This window comes from Herpailurus yagouaroundi, unplaced genomic scaffold (assembly GCF_014898765.1).
Source record: "Herpailurus yagouaroundi ecotype Mexico unplaced genomic scaffold, PumYag 187, whole genome shotgun sequence".
NCBI lineage: Eukaryota > Metazoa > Chordata > Mammalia > Carnivora > Felidae > Herpailurus > Herpailurus yagouaroundi.
Genome location: NW_024412418.1, coordinates 9,052,034 through 9,065,460, shown reverse-complemented (window position 1 = coordinate 9,065,460; position 13,427 = coordinate 9,052,034). Strand labels below are relative to the sequence as shown.

Below are 13,427 nucleotides of genomic sequence, written 5' to 3'. Positions count from 1 at the left end.
CGAGGAGAGAACCCTCCTCTGTCGAGCATCTAATATGTGCCGGGTCTGCCCTGGACACTGTGCAGCCATGTATCAGTCATCCCCCTGCCAGCCCCCATTGTACAGATGGGGGAATGGAGGGGTCGTAGCAACTTGGCCAGAGTCACAGCTGAAAGGCACAGAGCTGGGCTTTCGATCCCGAACTCCAAGGCTGGGCCCCCTCGTCTAGAGTAGTGGTGGGTCCTGGACCAGTACAGCTGGGGGACAGCCTATGCCCTACCCACGACTCCTGCAAAGGGGGTCGGCCCAAGGGGCACAGCTGTCCTGGAATTCGGTGTCTCGCCCTGGGAGGGCCCTGGCCTCACCATCGGGAGACCCAGTTCAAATGGCGCTTTGTTACCGTCTGGCTGTGTGACCCTGGGGAAGTCACTCCCCTCCTCAGGGGGTTCTCATTTCTGCTAATGATACCTTACGCTTTATAGCTTTTAGCAGTGGACATTTTCTCACGTACTTACTCCTGCAGACCTCCCAACATCCTGTAAAGTGTGCAGGGAGGGTATTATTTCTGAGCCCATTTTATAGATAATGACAGGCTGCGAGTGAGATGCCCGGGGATCCTACAGCGACGGAGCGCTGGGGCAGGACTTAAAGCTGTGTTGCCTTGCTCCCCATCCTGAGCCTGGTCTGTCACCCTGAGCTGTCTCCTTAGTAAGGAGAGAGGACTCTGGCCTCCTCTCTATTCTCTGCCTCAGCATTGGGCATCCCAGGGCTCTTCCCTGGGCTGGTGGCTCTTGGGTACAAGGGGCTCTAGGAAAGGACTGGACTGGGATCCTCGCTCTGGGCCAGGAGCCTGTTCGGGCCGTCCCTGTTACCTGCCTGGCCATTTGGGGCCCCTGCTGATGGAGGGAGGTGGGGTCCGGCCCGGCTGTCCCTCCTACCTCAGCTCCTGGCTTCCCCTGGGGACTGTGCCTGCCCTCCTGTACTTCTGCACAGTACAGAATTTTCCAGACTCCCAGACAATGGTGTCTGGGCCCTGCAGTTCTGCCCGGATGCCCTCACCTCCTCCCCTGTCCCCCGACTCAAGTCTTCCTCATCCTTCTAGGCCCAGCTCCAGCCACCTACCTCTCTGGGGCCAGCCATGTGCTCTGGCCAAGCCAACTCGGCTGTCTTGGGCTCTGCCCAGTGGGTGAGCTAATTAAGCGGGTTAGTTAACTCTTCCCTGAGGCCATGAGACCAGGGGCTGTGGCTGCTGTAGGTCCGAGCCCCTGAAGGGTCTACCAGGCTGGCAGGGCTCAGGGTGCTGGGTCTGGGTGGGCCGGGCATGGCCGACCCCCTCAGGGTCAGCCTCACACTTGTGGCTCTCACACTTGGTGACCTTGAGCAAGTTCCCTATCTTCTCTGACCGCTGGCTCCCTTCTCTTAAAAATAAAGCTACTTTTCTCACTGACACTTGTGAAGCTTGCATGAGATAAAGCGTGCAAAGTACCTACCACCACTGACGTCTGTTGGGGTTGAGGTGCTCAGGAAATGCCTCTGCTTCCCCACCCCTCCCCTCCCCTGCAGTCAGCTTGGGCTTCATTCTGCCTCCACCCACCTAACATGTTTGAGCCCGTATCTGGTTGGGCCTTGATCTAAGGCCTGCGCTGTATCTGCTCTAGCTAGGGGGTGTTCTAGGCTGATAACCGAGGAAGGATTGGGCAGAGGGACAGAATCAGCTGCACACATAAATGTGTTTTTTTTTTTTTTTTTTTTAAAAAGGGTTGTTGTTTTTTTTAACGTTTATTTTTGAGAGACAGAGCACGAGCAGGGCAGGGGCAGAGAGAGGGAGACACAGAATCCGAAGCAGGCTCCAGGCCCTGAGCTGTGAGCACAGGGCCTGACGCGGGGCTCGAACTCACCAACTGCGAGAACATGAGCTGAGCCCAAGCTGGATGTTTAACCGACTGAGCCACCCAGGTGCCCCCAAACATAAATGTGTTTAACGAGGCTCTGCCGGTTCTAAGTTGTGACCCTGGACATAATCCCTCCTAGAGCCTGTTTCCTGATCTTCAGAAGGGGGTTACTCCTACCTTCTACATTCTCAGGATCATCCTGGAGCCTTCCCGGTAGGGTAGGGGTGGGAATCCAGGTGACCCGAAGCCCTGAGGGCTGCCTCTCATGAGCCCAGCATGGCTCATTTACCTGTCTGTTTTCCTGGTGCAGCATGAACGGTCCCCTTCCCCTCTGGACACCCGGAGGCTCACCAGGCCGTTGAGTTCTTGGCTCCTGGCCTGGTGTGCTGGGTTGCCCGGGGGCAGTAGCCTCTCTAGGGGAGCGGGCCAGAGGCCCCACCTGACTGTCTGAGACCGAGGTGGTGCCCCCCCCCCCCCCCCACCGCCAGCAGGTCCCTATGCTCACAATTCTTGGAATGCCAAGCCTGGCCCTGGGGCCCACTGGGGACACAGATCCCCTTGTATACTGCTACACAGCTTCCTTTCCACGCCTGTCTGTCTGCACATGGGACCTTCTCACCGTGATAGTAATCACACGCTTCCCTTTATTGTGCGAGAGCATTTTTATTCCTCAACCCCCCCACCTCCCTGTAAGGCAGGAATGAACTGTTATTACCCTAGAGAAGGAAGGGGGCTTGCCCAGGCCCGCTGCTGGGACTCACGACCTCTCCACCCAGCCCCGTTCCCCCATCCACGGTGTTCGCAGTCTTGGCTACATTTTGCCTTGCAGAGACATGCCCACCGGGAATGGGGAGCCCGGTTGAGAGGAGGTGGAGGTCTCCAGGGTGAAGGGTCCTAGATGCCTGCCCCAGGAGATCCGGGAGCCGGCATAGGGCCTACCCCACCGCACAGATAGGGAAACTAAGGTTTAGGGAAGAGCTGTGATTAGAAGGTAGAGGGTAGCCCAGGTTGGGCTCTGTTCCTTTCTTCTTCCCCTTCCCCAGGGCCCTGAGGGCTCAAGTTGGGGAACTCCGTGGGGCTGTTTGGGACCTGGGTGCTCATTTTGGCTTAACCACTGCAGGCTGAGGTCATGTCCTCTGCCTGCTTCAGCAATCTTCGGGGTCTGTGAGTGCCTCTAGTATCCCCTCTGGTGATGCAGACCCAGACTTCTCAGAAGGGGAATCTCAGAGGGGGGCAGTTTCCGGCCATGGCTCTGCCTGGTGCTCCCAGAATCTGGGGGAGGCCAAGGCTGAGGAGAATGTTCTGGGGAGGGGATGGGCCATTGTTAATGGCCGGTGGGGGAAGGACAGTGCGGGTAAGAACTGGAGGGCGCCAGTCTCAGGGAGGCCACAGGGGAGGCGGGCTGTTGGCTAGAGCAGATGGTGGGGAGTGGGTAGGGGGAGGCCGAGCTGGGCTGGCTCCTGGGGTGGGATCCTGCTTGGATGAAGCAGGGCCTTCATTCCTGGCCGGGTTTGCCTTAGGCTTCCCTGGGGGCTTCCCTGTGCAGACCAGAGAGGGCTGGAGTCCTGGATGCACAGAAGGCTCCCTTCACCTAGGATCTGTGTCCCTCCCTCTCTCCCTGTCATTCTCTCTCTCTCTTTCCTTACCTCTCCCCTGTCCCGCCCAGCAACACCCCCCCACCAGTCTACCTCTGCCCACCCACCAAGTACCTCTGAAGCCAGAAGGTCTCTGGAGGTACCGAGACCCAAAGCCACCCTGGCTGGCTCTGCCCAGGCCTAGGGCTCTCTGTCCCTGGGAATAGAGCCATAACAGGCTGTGCCCCGGCTGTCAGGTGTCTGGGCTGCCTAAATGGCCACCACCCTGCCCGGGAACCTGGGGCTTGGGTTCCACCCACCACATGGGAGGTACAGCCCTTCATCCCGGGCTCGGAGGTCCCGGATGCCTACAGCTGACTGTGGAAACGGATTTCCCCAGGCCGCTCCTCGCTGGAGCTGGGACCTGCTATGGGGAAGGCTGGCTAGGCTGGAGCCGGGGGCCTGTACGCTGGTGAGGTTGCCCTGGACATTCCGGACGTCAGAGGCTCTAAGGAGGAAGGATGCGCGAGAAGGAGGCTGGAGAGGGGCCAGGGCGAAGCTCAGAGGAAGCCACGGGGGGAATAGGGACAGATACACAGGGGAAGAGGCAGGGGAGGGGAAGGACTGAAGGAAAAGGCAGAGAGCCCCGCTCTTCCCTTCTCTCCTGGCCGGAGCCACTTTAGTTGGGTCCCAGCCAGGAAGACCCCCATCCCCCCAGAGCTCTTGGGGTTCGAGACCTGCTCCCGCGCTCCACCCTTGGCCCCATCTTTTCTGTGTCTCCCCCCAAGGACCCATGAGAGAGACAGTCCCCGTACCCGTGTGCGCAGCACTTTTCCTGGACTGCGTCTCATTCACCCCGCCCCCGTGTCTTTCCCTGGCTCTTCCCATCAAATATCCCTGGAGCCAGAATGCCTCTCAGGCCTAGAGGCGCTGAGAACTGTAGCCTTGGGAGGTGGGAGGTATTAGTCCATTTTACAGATGAGGGAACTGAGGCTCAGAAAAGTTCAGTGGCAGTTAGGAGTAGACAGAGCTAGGGTTTGACCCCATGGCTGTCTGATGCCCACCCTAACTCCTCATGCCGAGGTAATTAGGGCTGCCAGACAGCCCCTGAAAGAGTCTGTGCAGGAGAATGTTCTGGGAAGGCTGCCTGGAGGAGGTAGCATCTCTGCTGCCTTTTTTCTTTCTTCCTGAACCCAGTGCCTAGGGACAGGATGCTGTGACCAAAGAGACTGCCTGATGCCATGTGGGGTCCCTTCCTTCTCCCTAATTGCCTCCCTAGGGCACACTTAGCACCCAGCCTCAGAGTCTTAGGAACCCCAGCCCTGACGCAGAGGTTAACCCTTTGCTAACCGCCTGCCTCCAGGCTCTGTGATGGGTGTGCGAGCTGGTCCCTGGCTCTCGAGTGTGGTTCCAGAATGTCTTCAGTTGGTTGGGAGGCCAGACTGTAAAACCCAGTGAACTTGGGTTAGGCCTTGGTGAAACTATTTTAGTTGGCTATCGTTTGTAACTTTGTTTCTGCAGGCAGTGTAGATGACAGCAAAGGGTCGGACTGGTGGGGTTCAACTCCCAGCTTTACGGCCTGTGTCACCTTGGGCAAGTCCCTTTCCCACCCCGAGCCTCAGTTTCTCCCTCCATAAAATGGAGGTAAAAGCAGAAGCCACCTCGTCGGGTCATCGCCAGGGTGAACTGAGCCATGTGGAGCGCTTGGCATGATTGCTGGTGACAGGTAACTGCAAAAATGTTAGCTTTGGTTAGTATTGGCTGGGTGCCGCTTTAAGATGATGTTGGTGTGTGATTGCTCCCATTCACATCCGCCAAACGGGGCACTCCCTGAGGGCAGGGGGGTCTCCTCCTTCCTCCCCGTGTCCGGCTCAGGGCCTGCCTGGAGTCGGAGATTCAATGACCTGCAGTGGGCTCGGTGCAGGACGCAAACTCTGAGCGGAGACGGCCACGTGGGAGCCCCCGGGAGGGCCGCCCCTCGGGCCACAAAGTAGGCAGGACCCTGGACTCCAGGGTTGGGGGGTCTGGAACACAAAGCTCATGTGACAAGGGCAAGGGCCACCACCTTCCTGGGCCCCCGCTGATAACCCAGGATGACGAAGCCACGCTTTCCGCCTCACCGAGCGGCATGGGGTTGATTGGCTGAGGTTAGCGAAGCACCGCTCGCTCGGAGATGCTTCCGTAAACGCTCATGCCATCCATCGGTCTTCCCTCTGCCCGATGTCTGTTTCAGGTTCGCGGGGACAGGAACCTTCCTGGGGCAGTTTGCGGGAAGCCGTGTGTGTCCTACGTCTCAAGGGACAGTCTTCGTGCACACCCTCCTCCTGCTGTATGAGGAGGGGAGTCATTTCGCCTGACTCTTCCCACAGCCCCCCGTCTCTGTGTGCTTGCATCCGAGCGTTTGGCAAGCTGGTCCCACCATTTCCCTGGCCAAGGCTTGATAGCCCCATTTTACAGATGAGGACACTGAGGCTCAAGGTGGGTAGGCAACTTGCCAAAAGTCACACAGCTCTGTGAAGTGGGATTGGAATTTAGGTCTCTCTCAATTCAAAGGCCATACTATGACCTGGTTCATTGTTCTGTCCTCTGCCATGGGGATGGGGAGGGGTCCTCGGAAGGCGGCTAAATTCTGAGGGCCCATCCGGGTCTTCCTGTTAGGGGCCCTCGAATCTGAGGCTCCTGGATAGCCTCTCAGAGAGTTCTAAATATTCCTCCAAGTTAGGGCTTCCCAGCCGATGTGAATGTCCCCAACGTGTTGAGATGGTTGGTTGTCTTCTCAGCCCATGGGGACAGAGCCCTGGGCTGGTCAACTCAGACCAGGAGCATTCCTCTCTATCCACCCCAGGGACCAAACAGATACTTCTCTATGTGTATCGTTATGTGAAACAGGTTGGGAAGGAGATGGCTCTAACCAATCCCCTCCCTTCCCCCACCATGCATACTGAGCACACACATTCCCCAGAAGGGTGGGGATTCATAGTCCTCTCTGGGCCTCAGTCTCTTCATCTGAGAAACGGGGACAAAGTAGGTGATGTCAAAGGCATCCTTCTGGCACTGCGAGTCAAAATATATAAGCCCTAGGACCAGCATTGGGAGGGGGCAGGGTCTGCATGGGGCCCAAGTAGCCTGCTAAGAAAGCCAAAAACAGTCCAGAAAGGGAGCCATGGAGAGGGAGAGGTCAGAGGCTATGGTTCAGCCTCAGTTTGAGCCTTTGGCTGCACGGTGCCAGGTGGGGAGGCTGGAAGGCTCAAGGTGTCTGCGCTTCGCTTCTTGGTGTCGTACCGTCTGTAAAGTGGCCTCGTCCTCCTCATGCTAATGGCCTGCCGGTCTCATTGCTTGGGTTTCAGAGCAGAGCCTCGTAGGAAGGGCCACATCTGTCAGCCTCATCAGCCACGCTGAAAGAACGCTCTGGCCAGGATTGGTGGGGCTGATCTTTTCCTTCCTGACAGGAAGCCAAGAAGCAGCCTTGGAGCCGTGGCGGGATGAGGGGCAGGCAGGCAGGGGTGCGGAAGGGTGGGCTGAGCTGGCTCCACCATCTACTTCATTCACTTCGGCAGCAGGTGAGGAGGAGGGAGCTTAGCCACTTACTTGTGTGGCCTTGGGCGGGTCACTGAACGCCTGAGACTCAGTTTCCTTATCTATTAAATGGGTATGACAGTATCTCTGTGGGGTTCGTTACAGAGATTAAATAAGAGACAGTGGGAATGGTATGATACAAACTATAAGGTGCTGTTACTCCTGTGCCACAGTCCGGCCGGGCGTGGTGGCTGCCTGCGTTCCTGGGGTGCCCCTGGCCTTCTTCCCCCAAATGCCAGGAGTCAGTCCCAGCTCCAGGTGTTAAGGTCCTTAGGAGAGGACCTGTCACCTGGGCTCATGGGATGGTGCAGCGGAAGCGGGTTCCGTATCTGTAAGACAAACAGGAGGGCCTGGGGCTCTAAGATCCTGTGATTCCTGGGAGGGTCTGATCTGAGTGTCTTCTGACCCGGGATGGCGGAGGTGGTGGCATTCGTACCCCCGTGTTAGAGATGAGATGCGAAGGCTCGGAGAGGTTCTGCAATCCCCTTGCTCAAGGTCACACAGCTAGTTGGAAGCAGAGCTGGGATTCAGACTCAGGTCTTAAAGGAAACATGAGCCTAATCACATTCTATGGCCTTGTGATTTTCCTGTTGCCCAGAGAAACGGCCCATTATACTTTTTCTTTTCTCTTTTAACAACAACAACAACAAAAGGGAAGATTGGGGAGTGAAAAATAAGATCGTGCAGAGGTCAAAAAGCCAGCCCCCGGAGCCAGCCGAGGTTTCAGGAAACACATCACCTGCCCCGCATGAAAACAAACACAGCCACCTGTGACCAGCCTCTTTTCGTGGATGACCAGGACAAAGTCCAGAGAACTGGGGAGCTGAGTGGCTAAGGACTAGCTTGCAGGTGGAGAGCCCGCAGGCTAGGCCGGTTTCCAGAAACGAACAGCCAGGCCAGGCTTTCTCTGAGTTCCTGGTGAGATCAGGTGAGATCAGTTGTCAACTCACCAAACTGGCTGGGCCTCCAGGCCTCAGGCCTCTGAGACACTGCCGGAGGCTCAGAGACAGAGGCACCCTGAGCCCGTGCTCAGGTCAGAGGCCCTGTTCCTTGGCCGGCCCAGCCCTGCCCTGCCCTGTTTAACCCCTACCCTCTTGCCGGGAGCAGCAGCGGTCACCCTCTGGCACGGAGGCCCCCAGGCCAGGCATACATTTGGAGGCTGGATCCAGCCCCCTCGCGCCCCCCACCCCCACCCCCGGCGAGAGCGCTTTGGACTGTTGGTCAGGAAATCAACGACTCTGGGTAGTAATCATCATTGTTGTAATTTGATAGCATTTATTTGACACTTCCTGGGGGCCAGGCACTTTACAGATATTAGCTCCTGGAAGCCTTGCCATAATCCATTAGTCAGTCCATTTTACAAGTGGGAAAGCTGAGGCACCGTGGTGAAGTGATTGCTCAAGGGCACATAGCTGGCTGCGATGCGCAGATTTGGCATCTTCAGGCAGGGAGGGCGGGAGGGATGGCAAGGGTGCCCAGCACAGACTGAGCCCTACTATGCATGAACCTGACTGTGGTTCGTCTTCATAACCTGTGTGGGGCGGGTACATTTACTATGCCCATCTGCTGACAGAGGCAGCTCTGTAGTGTTTCCCAAGGCGATGTGGCTGAGCTGAGGCATATGAGGCCGCTCGGGGGTGGGAACGAAGGGCTGCCGTGCGACTGTCCTATACCTGTCTATGCAGAAGGCCCGGGGAGCCAGGACAGGCAGCAGGTGGCCTGGGGATGTCCAAGTCCTCCCTGTGCGTCAGCCCTGATCTTGCTGTGTGACTTGTGAGCTCTTGCTGTCTCCATCCCCTCTGGGAAATGCGGGGATCTGGAAGGTCTTCTGCAGAACAGATATTCCTCCTGGGATAAATCACCCCGGTGTCGTGTGGGGGAGGGGTGGCGTGAGCCTCTAGCAAGAGGAGCAGAGGTACAGGGAGCTTCGTGTGAGATTCTCCCCGGCCAGGCCCTGCTGCCCCAGGGCCCGCAGGCCTGCCTGCGTCGCACTGGGAGCAGAGGGACCAGGCCACGCTGGGGACCAGGCCGATGGAAGTGGGGTCTCAACACATTAACATCCCCTGGAAACTTAAAAGACCTTGTAGTCTGGACTGTAACCCAGACCAATTTAATCAGGACCTCGGGGCGGGGGGGTGCAGGCACGAGCCAGCTGTACAGCTTCCAGGGTGATTCTACACACAGCCGAGATTGGGGACCACTGCCCTAAGCCAGTTGGGAGATGGGCGAAGTACAAACCTCTTGGCTTTCCAGGGTGAGTGACCCAGGGAAAGCACGCGCCTGCCCATCTGCATCTAGGGATAGGGCTCCCAGCTTTTCTGACCTAGAGGAGATTAAAATCCATTCTTGGGAGTAAACAGCCTCCCCTTCCCATAAACCAACAACGTCATTCTTAAGGACCAGAAACCTCCAGGTGCAGGATCAAAGTTGGTTTGTCTCATCTCCTCTGAGAAATCTTTCCTGAGCTCCCCAGACACCCCCTTCCCCTTCCTTCTTCCTGCAAATACATACCGAGCGCTTAGCACGTACTAGGCCCTGCTCCAGGCTCTGGGATCCGGGGTGAGCGAGACAGACACAGCCCTCCCCTGAAGGAGCTGTGTTCTAATGGGGGCTTTAGACGCACTAAGTGAACCAATAAGCTAACTGCGGTGAGCAGGCCATGTGATAGGCCCCAGTGTCCAGGGTGCTGTTCCTTACAGTCAGCAGGCAAGACCCCCTCACCCCAACCTGAGATTTGGACAACTTGGTTGGGGCAGGGACGGGGGCTGGATGTTGGCATGTTTGGATTCTGCTGTGCAGATGAGGTGTTCAGGGAAGGCCTCAGGGAGGAGGGAACTTGACCTATAGGAAGTGGAGGAACCAGCCGGGAGCTTTGGGGGAACCACCAGGACAAAGGCTCTGAAGCAGGCAAGGACCTAGTGTACCAAGTCACAGAAAAGAGTGGCCTTAGGAATGAGCGCATGTATGGGGAGGGCCAAGGCGTGCGGTGCTGAGGACAGGGGAGGGGCAGGGCAAACCAGACGGGGCCCCGCCTGCTGCCTAAGAGGCTGGATTTTATAGGGGACATGTTGACTACGTCAAGGTTACAGGGCTGCAGGCAGGGGAGTGACAAGGTCTGGTTTACAGTTTTCAAACCCCTTCCTGCAGCGTGGATGAGGGATGGGGGAGGGCAGGAGTGGAGCCTGTGACCAGCAGGGAGCTGCACTGGTCCAGGCAGGAGGTGAGATTTGGGCTGGGTGCGGTGTGGGACTAGAGGAGACACCTTCAGGCTATGCGGGATGAGGGGGAGGAGGGAGAGGGAGTGTGGGTGGGTGTGGCTTTTAGGTGTTTGGCCTGGGACAGCTGTTGGGTGGAAAGGCCATCCCCACCCCATCCCTGGCCCCCGAACCCTGCAGCACTTAGAATCCTTAGCGCCGGCCCCTGAGCAGGCGCCTCTGGTCTGGCATTTCCTAAGACGTGCTCCGTGTGGCCTTGAGGGCTATTAAGTGAAAAGTGGTTTCAGTTCAGCAGTGTTTGCCGCGGCGATCTTGAGGATGTTAACAGCCTAATGTGTGGTGGCTCTCGGGGAGAAGTGGCACTTTACAGACTCGGTGACAGCAAACCTTCTGTTCTTAACAGCGCGTCTTCCAGGACTCATTGTGAGGCGCCACTCCAGGAAACGCTGATCTGGTTCCAGCCCGGCATCGCACAGGTGAGGAGGCGGGCCCAGGGAGGGCGGTCACCGTGCTGGGTCCGGTACCCCGTGTCCCACCAGAGTGGGCACCGAACCCGCACCTCCCCACTCTGGGCCTGCAGGTGCCGCTCCGTCACGTAACTGTTTTCCACGAGGCCGTTTGGGGACATGCGTGTTCCAGGGTCAGGCTGGAGGGCCCCTGCCCCCTCCCCGTCCTCAGGTGGGGAACAGACCGAGCCTCCTACCCTACGAGAGCAAATTCTCAGGTGCCCCACACGGACAGTGGTGCTCACGAAGACACCAGCTCTTTCCCAGTCCTGCTTCCTGTACCCAGGGGGCTTCGGGGAAAGTGAAGGAGCCTTGGCGGTGGGTCCTGGCACCCAGAGCTGGCTCAGGGAGCTCGCCCCACAAAACCCCCACCCCACCCCTTGGATGAGGACAGAGGAGGTCTAAAAACAGTCTCCGCTGACTCAGGGGCCGTGGGTATCAGACCCCTTTCAGGTGGCTGAGCGCTTGAAAGTCCACGTGTTTTATGGGGAAGTCCCTCCTCACTTCACCATCCCTCCATTCTCCCCTCCACCCATCCCTCCATCCATCTGTCCATCATCCTTCCATCCATCCAGCCCGCCAGTTATCCCTGCATCCTCCCACCGCCAACCCCCATCCGTGGCTCTGTCCAGCCACCCATTCCATCTTTGATTCTGCAACATTTGCTGGGAGCCTACTTTGTTCTCATAAATAATACATCGTCTTTCCCCTCAAAGTATCACGGTTCACAGGGGAGATGGACAATGAAGTAGACAATTACCATACAGCATCATGAATTCTCGCGGTAACCTCCATTTATTGAAAGCCTACCATATGCCAGGCATTTTATCCACATTATCTCATTTAATCTCCGGACAAAGCTTCCAAATGGGTTTCATTTTCCTCCTTTCAAAAAGGAGTAAGGTGACGCTCAGAGAGGTTAAGTCAGCTGTTCAAGATCACACAGCTGGGAGATGAGAGAATTACATTCAAACCCAGGCAGGCCCTGTAACGCCGGAACCTGTTCTTGGAAGGACGAATCCAGTATCCGAAGCTATTGGAAGGAAGCGGAGAGGGGGCGTGGCTCACCAGCAATCCGTGTTGACAGGGACTAGGTGACTACGGTGGTAGAGACAAGGCAGGCTGGAGTAGAGGCGTCTTCCTGGAGGTGATTTCTGAAGTCAGTCTGGAAGGATGAGTAGGCGTTGGTAAAATATCAGCCCAGTAATCTCACAGTACAAATTGGTTTGGCGTAAAATGGTGTATTTGGTCAATTTAAACTGTGGTTGCGTAGAAATGGTCAATTTACCTGCTATAAAGTATAACATAAAACAGTCCCTCCTACCTACTGCCCAGACAGCTGTCGGAGACTGCTCTGGAATTTTCCGATAAAACGCGCATTCGTGTCATTCCCTTGTGTCGCCGGCCGTCCGTACACGCTTGCCGGGAGGCGTGGGCAGACCCTCCAGTGTTTACAGAAAGTATACACAAGGAAGCATAACATTCTCTTCAACTTCATCTGCAAATGAAACCCTCACCTCTTCCACAAGTACCGATCGACACAGGCCCAGGGAGCCCTGGCCGTACGAGGTACTGACCTATCCGTTTACAGCAGTGGGTTCAGTCAGGCCCCTCACTCTGTAGGTGAGGAGAACGAGGACCTAGAAGTCCCTTCCCTGTGGCCACGTCTTGGCAGAGCCAGTATCTGAGCAACTCTGGGAGCTCCCTGATGTTGCTGCCACACCCCATCGCAGAGCCACCTGGGCACGTTCTCAGCCTGGGCTGTGACCCCCAGATCTTCTTGGGGCTACCCGTCTTCTCCGTGTCGCTTTGAGGGGGAAATGTCTGTACCTTACAGGGAAGAGAGACTTTGCACCCTTGGATGTCGGCCAGCGTGCCACTGGTTCTGGGCACCTTCTCCTCCCTCAGGAGATCCCCAGGGAGCCTCTGGGGCTTCCCGGATTGGCCAAACTGCCTGCCAGTCATGGGGCTGCTGGCTCCTGTTCTAACATCTGAGCCCCACCCCCCGCCCCAGCTGCCTCCCGGAGAAGATGGGGTGGCCTAAGGGGTTAGGTGGCCTGAATTCTGCCCTTGCTGGTCAACATACCAGTGACTGGGGACAAGCTCCTTCACCCTTCTGTGCCTTTCTTTGCTTATAGGACACGGAAGGGCTTTGCCCAATGTCTAGTACAATCCATGTGAGTGCCCGAGACCAGCGAGGTTGCTCAGAGTCTGGAGCATCCGTGAATACCAGTTTAGCAGGTTCTGTCTCCTTCTTGCCCGCTTGGGAATCCCAGCCGTCCCCAGAGATCCCTTTATATAGTCGAGGCCACTCAGACAGGACGCACTTCACAGGGGAAGGGTCTTGGGCTCTGGAGCCCACCCCTGCTTGGGTGCTGTGCGGCTTGGATGAGTTACTTCACCTCTCTGAGCCACGGCCTCCGGGGATAGGAACACCTCCCTCGCTTTCTGGGCGCGTGAGACGCAGGTGGCCTCCTAGAGTCGGTGCCACTCACTGGCGGCCACTCTTTCTCACTCAGCGGGCCCAGAATTTACTCTTGTCCGCCAACTGCCCTTTCTTTCCTGAGCACCCACAACCCTGTGAGGCTGCCCTGGCGCCCCGGCCTGAGCAGAGGATGTGGAAGTGGAATGTGTAGAAACTCCCTTCCCGTACTGCCTAGAAACAGACAGACAACGGTTGCCAAA

The 13,427-nt window shown here is 57.2% G+C and overlaps 1 protein-coding gene across 3 annotated transcripts in view; it reads left to right on the top strand.

Annotated features, from left to right (window-relative positions):
• The window catches only part of CD82 (CD82 molecule), a 48,122-nt gene that overhangs the window by 10,210 nt on the left and 24,485 nt on the right, over positions 1–13,427 (top strand). The window contains exons 1-2 of one of the 3 annotated variants that reach the window (XM_040495381.1): positions 7,926–7,949; positions 10,640–10,712. The exons of 1 other annotated variant lie outside the window; for it this stretch is intronic. The gene's annotated coding sequence lies outside the window, so the exon portion shown is untranslated. Of the gene's footprint in view, positions 1–7,925; positions 7,950–10,639; positions 10,713–13,427 lie in introns of those variants that run through there. One more of the 3 variants, XM_040495380.1, reaches the window with a different exon arrangement.